Below are 13,915 nucleotides of genomic sequence, written 5' to 3' on the forward strand. Positions count from 1 at the left end.
CTGACTTAAGACCCAGGTCACTACAATTCTAACTGGACAGAGGACCAGCCTTACAAACATTCTTTTCTGATAAGCAATTGCAGACTTTAAACCAGTTTCACCAGCATATAGAGGCTGTGCACAAATGGTCTTTGTGTCATAAAGAATTCCACCCTATTTTAATGCTAAAACCCTGCTCCAAAGTGAACATGGGATGTATGTTACATGCATGTTTACCCACTGTGCATGTGCTCTGCTCCCCTCATAAATATGTACAGCTTTTCCCCCAAACCAATTGAATACATATAATACCAACTCATGAGCCATGAAACCCAAACTGTCCTTCCCTTCTTTGAAGAAGGAATACCTTTGATACACAATGGAAACTGTCCCTTCCCAGCCTGCAAACTGGTATCATCAATTAAGCTCTTTTCTACTATTTACCCATCCCGCTCTTCTTTTGGATGACTTTCAAATTACATACGTTTTTATTAGGTCTTTTTCTTCTCTCCTAAATTTATTCCCTCCTCCCCCGACCTCTACCTAATAAGGTGTTTAGAGGTAGAAGAAGGTTTACATGTCCCCAAGGAACAAAGAAACCCGAAAGGTGATGTTATCAGGTTAAAAAGAAATTATTTAGGCAGATAATGAGTGGAAGAAAGTCCTTGGTAAGGTTTTCCTTTTAATGAAATTCTTTTTTTTCTTTTTTTTTTTTTTTCTTGAGACAGAGTTTCGCTCTTGTTGCACAGGCTGGAGTTCAATAGCGTGATCTCAGCTCACTGCAACCTCTGCTTACCGGGTTCAAATGATTCTCCTGCCTCAGCCTCCTGAGTAGCTGGGATTACAGGCATGTGCCACCATGCCCAGCTAATTTTTGTATTTTTAGTAGAGACAGGGTTTAAGAGCAGCCTTAAAAATCAAGCTGCAGACATAGATAATCAAGTTGGAAGCTTCTAGGGGTTAAAACCGGCAGCTATGTCCATAGAAGGCTACCTGGGGGCCAGCATGTTCAACATGACGGCTCCATCTTCCCTTTTCTTTGTCAACCACGTGTACAGTAAGGAACAGACAACATGGTCCGGGGAAGGTAGAGATCTCATCTGCATAATAAAAGATTACGGTAGGATGGCCAGCTTCTTCACATGCTATGCAAATGTCACAACTGGTTCAACCAATCTCTCAGGCCCTATATTAATCAGACATTACTTCCTCAAGCTTGTCTATAAAACCCCATGCGTTTCGCCATGAAACCAGAAGACCCACTTGGGAGCTCCTCTCTCTCTGCAGGAGAGAGAGCTATTCTTTGTTCTCTTTCTTTCGTCTATTAAGCTTCTGCTTTTAAAACCACTACCTGTGCGTACACGTCATTGATTCCCTTGGTGTGAGACAACAATCCTTCAGTATTTACCCCAGAAAATGACTCCGCTTCAGTGACTTGTCCCCAGTTGCCCTCAAAGTCCTCACTGGCCTCTCAGTCTCTTGTTCTGCCTGACGACCAGGCTTTCTGTACTTGTGTATACTCAGGTCAATCTGTGTTTTTCCAAGCTGTTGAATGTCATGCTACGTGCACTTCTGATGACTACAGATATTGCCATTGTCTTCAGCCATGATTCTCTGATACTCTGTGGTCTCCTTACCCATCCCAAGCCTCTCCTGGCCAGTGGCACTAAAGTACCATAGTGATAGTAAAGTACCATAGCATTGGGCATTGGAGCCAATTTGTGGATGAATCAGTCAGTTGAGGAATTCTCCAGCTAGAAGTAAGCACAGGGATCTGTATTCTAACTATAAGAAAAAGAATCACCAAACCTGGTTCTTTGAGCATGGCACGTGATTCACAGCATTTCCCGACTCCGGTGGCAGGTACGTGATCACAAGCATTTCTTTGGACAGCCCAGTGCAGCAGTAATAGTCTCTTGGATTTGCTGGCAGGAACAGCTGCATGTTGGCACACTTCCGCACCCCTATTTATCTAGAAGATGTGGTCAGATTTGCCAGTATCCAGAGGGCACTTTTGAAGGCTGACTTACACAGCACTGTGAGAACAATGAGGACTGGCCACCTGGAGTCTGGGGTTTATTATAGGAATAAGAATCTGAGGATCAAAGAAAGACATTCTCAGCATAGTGTAAGAGATTAAAATATGCCACCCCCAAACCTGCCACTTTGGCATAAGGATTATTTTGAACTAAAATATTTAAGATTCAATAGATGTAATAAAAAAGCCTTCCTAGGGCTTCTCTTTTCTGATTGAAAGCAGAAACTTTTGAAATATGAAGGCAGCCACCAATCTTCTCTCCTGGGGAAGTTTTATGACCATGAAGAAGATGAAAGTCAGCCTTGAGATGGACCTTTGCAAACAAGTCTTACTCCATTTGTCCCTCCATATATGTCCCTTCCCACAGTTTGCCACCTTTGGAATCCCAAAATCTTTGTTTTTTTTGTTTGTTTGTTTGTTTGTTTGTTTGTTTTGTCTTATTATTTCTCTGCAAATGTATTGTTTTTAATTAAGATGCTACTAATACATTAGTTCAGGTTCTGACCACCCTTCTGAGTGACTCATCATGGAGTTTCTGCTGTTAATCTGTCTTTTGTGAGTCTGATTTGCAAATTCATAGCTGGAAAACTTAGAAAAGTAGAAAAAAAAAGTGGTTTTTTTTCCCCTTCTCTGCAATAGCTGTCGTTTAATTCTAAATAATATTTACTACATATTCTTTCAGAAAACACTTGTTTTGATAGATTCTTGATATAGTTTCAAAACCAAACCCTGCCATTGAGGAGCTCACAGTGCAGTTGGGGAGATAGAAAGCAACTAAGATGTGATGTACGTATTGATTGAGTGCCTTGGAAAAACTAGTTCTAGGGGATGAGAGAAGTCTGCATAGGCTTTCCAGAGTTTTAATTCCTATGTAGTGTTGTGTATGATATCTTGATTCAGACAAGCATATGGTTAAATCACTGTTCTATCACTTACATAGAATAAAACAAATCAAGTCGTAAGTAAGGAAGGATTTTATTTAAAGGATTGTTGAATTGGGGGAGACATATTATTGCAACTGGGGGAGAGCAACTACTGCAGTAGGGAGAAGGGTCCCACCATGAGATCTGCAAGTGCCTCAAAGGTTAGGCAGAAAAGGGCTTTTCCTGTATACAGAGGAATAAACAAAGATAGAAAGAAATAGGATGAATGGATTGAGGTGGCAGCTGTCATGATCTGACAGGTGATCAGAGAGGTTTTACCTAGAGTAGCATAGTCTCAGGAGGGGCCAGGAGGAGGGACGGTATGCTGGCTCAGATTAAGGGTAAATCAAAGTTCAGGGATGTTGGGAAAGAAACAAAGATTGAATAAAATTCGTTCAAGTCATAGTAAGAGGTATTTTAGTCTACACTTGTCAGTTGGTACAGTTTAGCTAGTCATTTATGGGGCAAAGAATAGAAATTTGGAGAGCCCGTGCCTGCCATTTTCATAGGTAAACAAGGTTGGGCATCTGAGTCTGGCCTAAGTCATATCAGGAAGGATGGTCCTTCACAATAAGGCTGAAACACAAAGTGTGGGGAGATTTCTTAGTTTTTGCTGTTTTCCAGGAGCACAGTCTCAGATAAAATTCGATATTATCATTGAGCTTCAATTTCTTCATAGGAAAATTGGAATTAAAATGGTTCCTTTGCCAGAGTGGTTGTGAAGATCATAGATGCAACTTGTATAAAGGAAGAGAGCATGGTACCAGGCACATTTTAAGAGTCTAATAATAGCAGTCAACATTATTATTCTGATTCATTTTTGTTGTTGTTATTACTGCATTCTGGGCTTTGCTTTTATTAAAGCAATTTTTATTATCTATTTTACAACTAAATACAACTAACCAGAGTCTATAGCAAAGCATTTAGCAAAAAATTAAGTAGTAATTAATCTTAATGTGACCTCATTACTATGCAGGAGAGAGCCAGTGGCATTGGAAGCATTTGACAAAACAAAGGACATACCAGTCAAATCTTAAACTAACTTTCGAACATGAGTTCATTCAATGCATTCCCAGGAATCCATGCAAAGTGATTTGCAATCTAAATGAGAACAGGCCACTGGAGTATAGAGGCTAGAGACTCCTTTGTGAGACTAAAGAGCTGCCAACTCTCTGAGGGTTGTGCTTCTGGGTCTCCCTGTGTACTCAGACTCCTGCTAATGTGACCTCAATGGCTCTTTCTGCGAGCACTCAAATCCTCCCAGACCTTTCTCTCTCACACTGGGGATGGCGTTTCTCCTAACATCTTCTTATTGGTTTATAAAGGATTCCTTTGAGAATTTGTAAGGAGCCTTACATATTTCATGGGCTCATCTGCCTGTTTAATTATGTCTCCATGCAAAAAAAAAGCTTCTTGGCTAGGCATACATTTTACAATACGGTTACCTAAATATTTAAACAGCTGGGCTTCTCTGTATCATCAAGAACTGTGCCAGTCTTTCCTGAAGAGGAAAGGCTCAAAAGGAAGAAGCTGTGGAAATGTGTGTTTATTATATGTAGATCTCCATGTGTAAATAGGGTGACTGATTTTTATTTTTAAAGCTAGTTAAAACAAAACAAAACAAAAAGACTGCCCTTTGCCTGGTCTGTTTGGGGAGCTAGTTTGATATGCTGTAGTTGAGCTTTGGAGCAAAAGAGGCACAAATGAAAATCCTGATTTTATCATTTACCAACTGGACAAAACTATGCAAATCGTTTAGTCTCCTTGAGCCTTATTTTCCTCCTTTTAAAAAATGAGAGTAATGATGGTGCAATTCCTAACTCCTGGAAATCACTAATCTGTTCTCCATTCCCTTAATTTTTTCATTTCAAGAATGTTATATAAATGAAATCATATAGTATGTAATCTTTGGAGATTCATGCTTTTTCACCACTTTATTGAGGTATGATTGACATACAAATAGCTGCATATATAATATATATACAACTTGATGAGTTAGGAGGTAAGTATACAATGATGAAAGTGTCACCAGAATCTTTGTCATAAACATATTCATCACCTCTAAAAGTTTCCTCCCATTGGATTTATTTATTATCATTATTATTTTTATGTGTGATAATACTTAATATAAAATATATTCTCTTAGAAAATTTTTAAGTATATAACACACTATTGCTAACTATATAAATTATGCCATGCAGTAGATCTCTAAGTCTTATTTGTGTCACATAATTGAAAGTTTTTACCCTTTAACTAATATCTCCCCCATTGCCCCCTCCCCTCAATCCCTGGAAACCACTATTATCTCTTCTTCTCTGAGTTTGACTATTTTACGTTCCTCATACGAGTGGGATCACATAGTATTTGTTCTTCTGTGTTTGGCTTATTTCACTTAGCATAATGTCTTCTAGGTTCATCCATGTTGTTACAATTAGCAGAATTTTCTTCTTTTGTAAAGCTGTGTGATATATGCAGACAATGGAATATATATGTGATAGGTATTCCACATGCATATATGGTATATATATCCATGATATGTAAATAAAACTATTTTTAAGCTAATTAAATGAAAAAGAATGTCTGCCCTTTGCAGACATTTATCCATTCATCTGTGGATGAACACTTAAGTTATTTCCATATCTTGTCTATTGTGACTAGTGCTGCAATGAATATGAGAGTGCAGCTATCTCTTGGAGATCCTCATTTCAATTCCTTTGGATGTATACCCAAAAGTTAGATTGCTGAATTATATAGTAGTTCTGTTTTTAGTTTTAACCCATAATAATCCCCTGAAGATTCATCCACGTTGGTAATTATATTTTTAAAAATAAACGTATAGCTGATTATTAAATCAACTTGATCCATCCAATCTTAGTAAGGAGTTAATTCCCTCCAGATGGTTCATACAAAGGGACTTTAATGAAGAGATTAGTGCTAGAGGTGAGGGCAGCAGTAAAGAAGCCAACAAAGGTTATGGACACACCTGGGGGCAAGCAACGTGGGAGCCATGGACATCCCTAAAGCTGAAACAGAAGGGGAAAATACCACATGACCAGATCCCAGAGAGTGGCACAGCTGGAAAAGGAGGAGTGTTGTGGTGGGAGCAGGGATCAGGGAAAGACATAGCTACTGCAGATTGCAACTGGGAGAGCATGTCCTGACCTCTCCCCCTGCTCCCCCAGTTTTCCCGCCTAACTTTGGCTGAACCTAACAGGAAGTCAGCAAACCAGGAAATCCACACAAAGCAGTCTTTGGAAGCCAACTTCCTTGAGTATAGAGCAAGGCAAAGAAGGGCACAGATAGATTTTTAAGCCAAACAGCAAACAACCAGCACAACAAATAGTGATGCAAATTTGTTCATTCAACAAATATTTTTTTAAAGTCCACTATTTGCAAAGCTCAATTCTCAACATTGCAGAAACATAGTAAACTAGAACACTGGAGCTTTTGTCCTTAATTTCTAGTAGGCAGAGACAACCAATAGATATGTGTATTTATAGATATTATAACATATTTATTAATGTAAATGCTAGAAAGAAATGAGAAAGATGATTTTGGAAAAAGTAGGCACACTGCTGAAGTAATGCCTTTGAGTGGGGGAGAGGTGATGGGATCTAAAGCTCAAGAGATGTGTTGGCCTTAAATAGGGACATGGGCAGTGCAACTGTAATACCAGCCTGAGAGGCAAAATCAATGGGAACAAATAAGTGTAGGATTGCAGATGCAGTGGATGGAACATACAGACGTTCTGTTCTATTGGTTTATTTTCTTAGTGAAAATGAAGCAAGCTGAGAGGAAGGATAATTAAAAAGGAGTTGGAGGTTTTGGGAAAGAAAAGATGTGAAAAAGTATCTAGGAGAGTTGAAGTGTAAATGGACTAAGTTGTAGGAGTCTTTTAAAAATTCTTGCCCACGCTGTATCCCAGACCAATTAAATCATAATCACAGGAGTGAAACACAGGCATGAGCAATTTTTGAAGCTCCATAGTTGACATCCATGTGCAGACAAGTTTGGCAATCACTGGACTATGGAAAAGAAGCGTGACGGTTTGGCAACACTGAGGTGAGAGGTCATGACTTTAACGTGAGACCGGTCAACATGGTCATTTTTTCTCACCAGTTTTGATGGCATGTGTGTAGGTAGAGTGGACTGTGGCTTATATTTAACCATGGTCGAGTTTAACTAGATAAAGATGATGGACACAGAGGAAGACAAGAGAGCTTAGGTGTATGGTAAAAAGTTGATGAATATGATGAAATCTGGGCTGTTGGTTGGGAAAGAAAGGACTTGCCTGTGACAGTGACAAGTCAGCAGGATGATAAGTCTGTAGGCTCCTATGAGGTCAAATTTCTGGAGCCGGTGTACTAGAAGGAGTGAGCTGGAAAAGTAGAAGATGATGATCAGATTTTAGTGTGCATGGAACTGAGATTGTAGAGTGGGTACAATTCCTGGTAATGCTAAATTTCAGAGCATGAGCACATTAGTTGGTGGCTGATATGGACTAAAAGACAGAATATTAAGGAGAGCAGGTTAAAGAACTCAAAGTTGAATACATTATAGAGGTCCTATGGGTGGATGCTGAAATCCTCAAGAAATATGTCATGACTAGTATTAGATACAGAGGCATGAAGCCAGATGCAAAAACAACAACAACAAAAAAAAAACAAAAACAAACAAACAAACAAACAAAAAGTTATATTTAAAAGTAATGTGTGTCGGAGCAAATCTGAAAGAAACTTTCCATTGTCTATATGGAACTATAGAGCAATGATTAGAAACAGATTTTTGGAGCCCATCTGACCTGATACTGGTTATACCACTTAAGCTTTTTGCTGATGATTTACCCTTTTTGAGACTCAATTTATTCATGAATCAATATAGATGATAATATCCTTCTAATCAGCTCTTTATGAGAAGTTAACTGATGTGGAGACTGGAAAGTGCTCAGCACCTTGCCTGGCATTACTACTTGGGTTGTTATTCACATTTCTTAATTATCCCTGATTGTTCTCAGTCTATAGTGACTCCTGGCTTACACCAAGAGCAAAGTTCTCAAACTCAAATGTGCATCAGAATTACCTTGAGGGCTTGTAAAACACATTGGCCAGCCTCAATCCCAGCGTTCTTGTTATATGGTGGAGCCCAAGAATTTGCATTCGTAAAGTGTTCCCAGGTGAGGCTGATTCTGCTGGGCTGGGGGGCCACATTTTGAGAACAACTGCTGGGGTGGACCCTAGAAGCTGTGCTCTAACAAGCCTCCATGTGATTTTCATTACAAGCTCAAGTTTGAGAACTGCTCTAAGGATTAGTAAAGCTATTACACTTATTCCTTGTTGCCTAGTTCATCTCAGTATGTCTCTAAATGTTTCGATCATGGTGGCGTCAAAACTCTCCTTTCCCCTACCCCCAAGAAAAATTGATTTATCTGTTTCTCCTCAGGCCCTTTCTTGCTTAGTTGTCTAAATAATTTTCCACATGGCTTGGTAAAAATTGGAAAAGAATGTTTCTCACCAAGTGGATTTAAGTGATTTTTCAGGCTTTCAAAGGAAGTATGCTTTTCACTTCCATCCATTTCTAATGCTAGAAATGGTAAGATTTAAGCATCAAAGCCTTTACCATAGGCTGTCCATTATCTGGGAGACAAAAGAAAAATCAGAAACTTGAAAATAAAAGTGCTGGTGTCATATCCTTTCAATATCTTATAGAAGTGAAGATCATTCAAAGATTGTACAGGAGAATATAGTTAGTTCATCTCATAGTTTAATAGTCGTTAAAAATTACAGATTTAATGAAGTTATTTGCAAACTTGTATTTTTGTCCAGAAGGGATGCAAATAACTTTCATCCAAAGGAATAGATTATCCCCAAAATTATAGTCTACTGGACAGTAAACAGCTTATTTAAGAGTAACAATTTTTAACACTTCTTTGTTAAGTTGCCTATAAACACTCCTAGTTTTTAAGTGTTCTTTGAACTAGCCACATCTTGCCAGTTCCCTCATTAGTTAATAAATTTTAAAGTCTTTGACACGTGCTCATTTTATATTTGCCTGAGAGTCATGATTTTGCATGTCTGAAAATTATACTTTAACACCATTCACTGAATAACCCATTTGAAATTGTCTTGAGAGGACTAGGCTTAAGACTTGGTGCACATGATGACTCTGTGGCATAAATGTATCACCACTAGTTAAATTTTACTGTAATCAGTTCAAAAATCCAATATAGCAAAGGACAACAAAATGCATCAGGACAGGAAAACAAAGAATCACGGTTTCCCAGGTTGCCCCAGTTTCCTTACAGGAGAGATACTCAGGTAGTGGCTATTTAGGTGTCCTGCCTTTCCAGGACAAAGTCCTGCCAGAATGCAAGAATCCCAGGGTGAGTGATCCTATCACCTGCAACGCTTTTGCTAAGCCATATCCCTGGACTAGGATGAAGTTTTAGTAGCTTCTGACTATGTAGCTTCTGGTATCCTCTTGCTGTACTGTCTTCGGGTTCTTTTTAGTAACCACTCATTACACGTCTGGTCACATTGTAACCATGCAGCAATGACCAGCCAGGGGCGTCCACTAGAATCTCCTGCATTATAAGGAGCATGGCAGGCTCAGCCACACTATTTCTATCCACTCATCTCTTAATCAAATTCAGATTCTCAGATGAAGTAAATACTTTTTAAACAAACATACGAAATTCCACAATGGAGAATGCTCATTAAAACCTTATTGTCTGAAATACAAATTAGCTATGATTTCAGAAAATGAGAATATCAATCCAAAGAACATTTGAGAGAAGGAAATTATTTATGGAAATTCAGAAAAAATTACAGAGCTAAGAGATAGTAAAAACAATGAATAATCCAAAATATGGTTGCTTATGAAGTCAAAATTTAAAAAATACATAATTAAGTTTAATTAAAATAAGACATCGCCATTACATAGGGTATATCATACATCATAATGGATAAAATGATTAAATTATAATGGATTTCTCTCACAGTTTTGTGATCAAGTTAGAAATAGCAATGAAAGGGATCATGTTCCATAAAACAGTCCAACTAGTACTACAATAACAGCAAAACTAACATCAAAATTAACATAGTAAGAGGTAAAAAACCTGAACAGAGCAACTGAGAAAATAAAGTTGTTAAAGATTATCCACAGCAATGAAGGTGAACAGTGTGAGAGGGATTTTCCACATTATTCTTTAGCAATTTCAGTGTCAATTATTCATTCCAAGTCATGGGTCAAAAAGGTAGTTACCCGTCATAACTATAAGGCAATGGCCAACTCAATCCCCAGAGCTGCTGAAGTTTTACAAAAGTAGAAGTGAATTGATTGTAGTTAGCTATAGATATGACAATCTAAATAAACTACTCTAAATTAAGCAATATAATAGGAAAGTAATAAATCAAATTGTGAATGCAATCCCAATGCAATATTTAACAATTCATAAATATTACACAATAAATTAGTAATTTAAAGAAAACAAATTATATCACTTTTATAGGTATGTAAAAGAAATTTGGGTAATTCTTAACTCATGCCAATAAATAAATATTTTTTTAAAGATAACATTCTTCTTTAAGCTTTTAAACTTTTTTTAAATTAGAGATATCTTTGTTTTCTGAATAAAAACATATAAACATTGTTTATAGAGCTGTGCTGTCATAGATGCAGGTGGAGTTGACCCACAGCCTTTAGGTCTTCCAGTTGGTGCCTGAGTTTCTATAAGCAAGATACTTATTCACCAGCAATTTATATCACATGGTTCCAGTACCAGAGGAAGACCATGCAGATAGAGGCAGCAGCCCATTGAGGTATCTGTAGAAATGAGAAAAGTCCAGAAGGATAACCAAATACTGACAGGAGAAAGATGAGCACTTTTCCTGGTGATACTATTTTGCCCTGGCAAGGTCAACGCCAAGTTGCCCAAGCTACTAGTAAACTTCTTTCTGAGGAAAATATCATCACAACTGTCTCCACTGCAGGTGAAAACTAGACTAGTTTGATTCCAAAATGTGTGTATGTTCCAGGCAGGATCATCTGTGGTATTATTCTACTTACATATGTTTAGATATTAACCAAAGCTGCTTCCAGATCATTAAACTAAAACAGACTAATGGAAGGTGCTATAACAGCATCCTCTATTCTGTCACCATATCCTCAAGCTCATTGTAATGCAGAAAAAAATGGCCTCTGAGGAATAGTGCAGGTAATAACTAAGCTTATGACTTGGTTATGTGTCAATGGATTCCTTATCACCTTTGCTTGCATTTCCTTACACAGCATCTTTAGAATACGGTTATAGTCTTACCTGGGCATGTAAAAATGTTTATTGTGACAAGATTACTAATCCCCCATTAAAAACAGGTAAGCAGGGTTTTCTTCTTCTTAATTTTCATCTATGTAATAATCAATTTTATGTTTTCTTCTTTCTTCATATTTTACAAATATCTACCTGGTAATATTTACAATAATGATGGCCTAAACAAACAAATTGAAATAGACCAGAAAGCTAAAGTTGTTCCACAGTTTGTGAGCTCCTAGGATCTATGAAATATCTAGAGTTAAGAGAAACATTACTAGCAAGAGCAATGAACAAACTCAGGTTGCATTAAATGCAAAAGAACCTAGGGTCTTTATTAACAAATAACTAATATCCAGAAGGAAACTGTGTGGAGATCTAACAGCTGGTGGTCAAGGTCAGATCTGGCTGGTTATCAATCACGACCCCATGCCCCAGTAATCCTGAAGAAGTTGTAAGAATGAGATTAATTTTCAAGTTGAAAGAACATTTAAACAGACTGTACACATTTTGTCCATAGAGACACAGTTACATGCTACTTTTAAACCTTACATCTAAGAAAAATACCAAAATTGCTCTGATTATTGGGATACAATTTAAAAAGATGTTTCAGGTTGCTGACAAACTAGTTGAAATTGAGAAACTGTATGCTGTGATTGAAGAGTGCAGAAAACTAGACAAAATTGAAATTTTTTCAATTTATGAGCACGAGTCCGTGTAAAGGACTGTGAAAGGCTAATTGACAAATGTTTTTCCTACAGGGGAAGAAGACAATCAGAATGACATGCCTACAATTGTTAACCTTTACATTTTGTAGCAAAGGCAAAAAAGTTTCATTTGGTATAAAATTTTTCAATTAATATGTAATTAGCAGGGAAAAAAAGAAAAGAAGGAAGGAGGCAGGAAAAATAGCTCATAAGAAAAATATTACAATATAGAAGTATCAAAGTGGAAACTCAAAGTATGTCACAACTTTACCTCACCTCTACTTCGAAAGAACAGTTGTGTAATAATTGGATATTAATATGTTTAACTTGCATAGTATAAATTTACATTTTATACAGTATAACTGATATATGTTACATATATAATATGCTATATTCTATTTTTTTTCTGTTTTTCATTACACAAAGAAAGGCTTACAACAAAAATTCCCTATTGTTTTTTTTTATTTTAAAATGTATCATGGACTTGTGCTTGTGGGAAGAAAAAGTAAATATACGTTTCCCTATTGTCCCATTATATACAACTAAAAACCCTGGATATTATATATATAACACAACCTAAGAAGACTCTGAAAGACAGAAAGAAGAATGCAGACTGGCTGGGCGTGGTGGCTTACACGTGTAATCCTAGCACTTTGGGAAGCCAAGGTGGGCAAATCACTTGAGGTCAGGAGTTCAAGATCAGCCTGGCCAACATGTTGAAATCCCGTCTCTACTAAAAATACAAAAATTAGCTGGGCGTGGTGGCAAGTGCCTGTAATCCCAACTACTTGGGCGTCTGAGGCAGGAGAATTGCTTGAACCTGGGAGGCGAAGGTTGTAGTGAGCCGAGAACCCGCCATTGCACCCCAGCCTGGGCAGCAGAGCAAGACTCCATCTGAAAAAAAAACAAAAGAGTGCAGACTTTGGGACCTCAGGACCCAAAGACCAACATGGTGGTTTTCTCTGTATGTTTTGTTTTCTTTTGTCTCCTATAGACTACACTTGGAGCCCAGAAACACCAACAAGCAATGAGAAAAAAAAGAAAATCTACTTTCTCTACCTAAAGCACTAGGAAAGGAACAGCACAAAAAGGCAGCAACCTTTTCAACAATAATTGTTCTACCTCAAAAATCCCCACAGAAAAATCTGCAGCCACGTCCCCACCTTTGCCAGCAAAGACTAAGTAGGGAGCCTAGACTTTCACTCTTGCAAGGTTGCAATGAAGCACCCTAACACAACCCCTGCACATTTTACTTTGACAACTTAGAAAACTGAACAAATTCCATGAAAAATGCAAGCTAATACAACTCACCTAATATAAAATAGATAATTTGATAACCTATAGCAATTATGAAAACTGAATTTGTAACTAAAAATCTCCCCCCCAAAAAATCTCCAAGATCAGATAGTTTCATTGGAGAATTCAACCAAATGTTTAAAGAAAAATTAACACCAACTCTTTACAAACTTTGCCAAAAAATAGAGAGAAAAGAAGACTTTCCAAATGATTTTATGAAGCTATCGTTATTCTAATATCACAACCAGACAAGAACAATATAAATAAATAAATACATACATACATACATGCAAAACTACAGATCGATAACTCTCATGAATGTAGAAGTAAATATCTTTAACAAAGCAGAATTCAGTGAAATATATATAAAGACTAAGTGGGATTTATTTTAAGGATGCAAAGATGGTTCAATACGCCAATATCAATTAATTGAATCCACCATATTAACAGGCTAAAGAAGAAAAAAAAATCAATCAATGCAGAAAAAGGCATATGACAAAGTTTAACACCCATTTATGATAAAATCTCTCAAAAAAATAGGAATACAGGGGAACCACCTTAATTTCATAAAGAAGACCTACACAAAAGCTGTCCTATCATTATACTTAATGGTGAGAGACTGAACGTTTCCTCCCTAAGCCCGGGAAAAAGTCAGGGATACCTGCTT

The 13,915-nt window shown here is 37.4% G+C and overlaps 1 long non-coding RNA gene across 2 annotated transcripts in view; it reads right to left on the minus strand.

Moving 5' to 3' along the window:
• The window catches only part of LOC105496003 (uncharacterized), a 48,925-nt gene that overhangs the window by 23,112 nt on the left and 11,898 nt on the right, over nucleotides 1-13,915 (minus strand). Inside the window, exon 2 of one of the 2 annotated variants that reach the window (XR_011607870.1) lies at nucleotides 1,789-2,074. The exons of the other annotated variant lie outside the window; for it this stretch is intronic. This is a non-coding gene — a long non-coding RNA (uncharacterized lncRNA). The remainder of the gene's footprint in view (nucleotides 1-1,788; nucleotides 2,075-13,915) is intronic. 2 annotated transcript variants of the gene reach the window in all.

The sequence above is a fragment of the Macaca nemestrina genome, chromosome 9 (assembly GCF_043159975.1).
Source record: "Macaca nemestrina isolate mMacNem1 chromosome 9, mMacNem.hap1, whole genome shotgun sequence".
Classification (NCBI taxonomy): domain Eukaryota; kingdom Metazoa; phylum Chordata; class Mammalia; order Primates; family Cercopithecidae; genus Macaca; species Macaca nemestrina.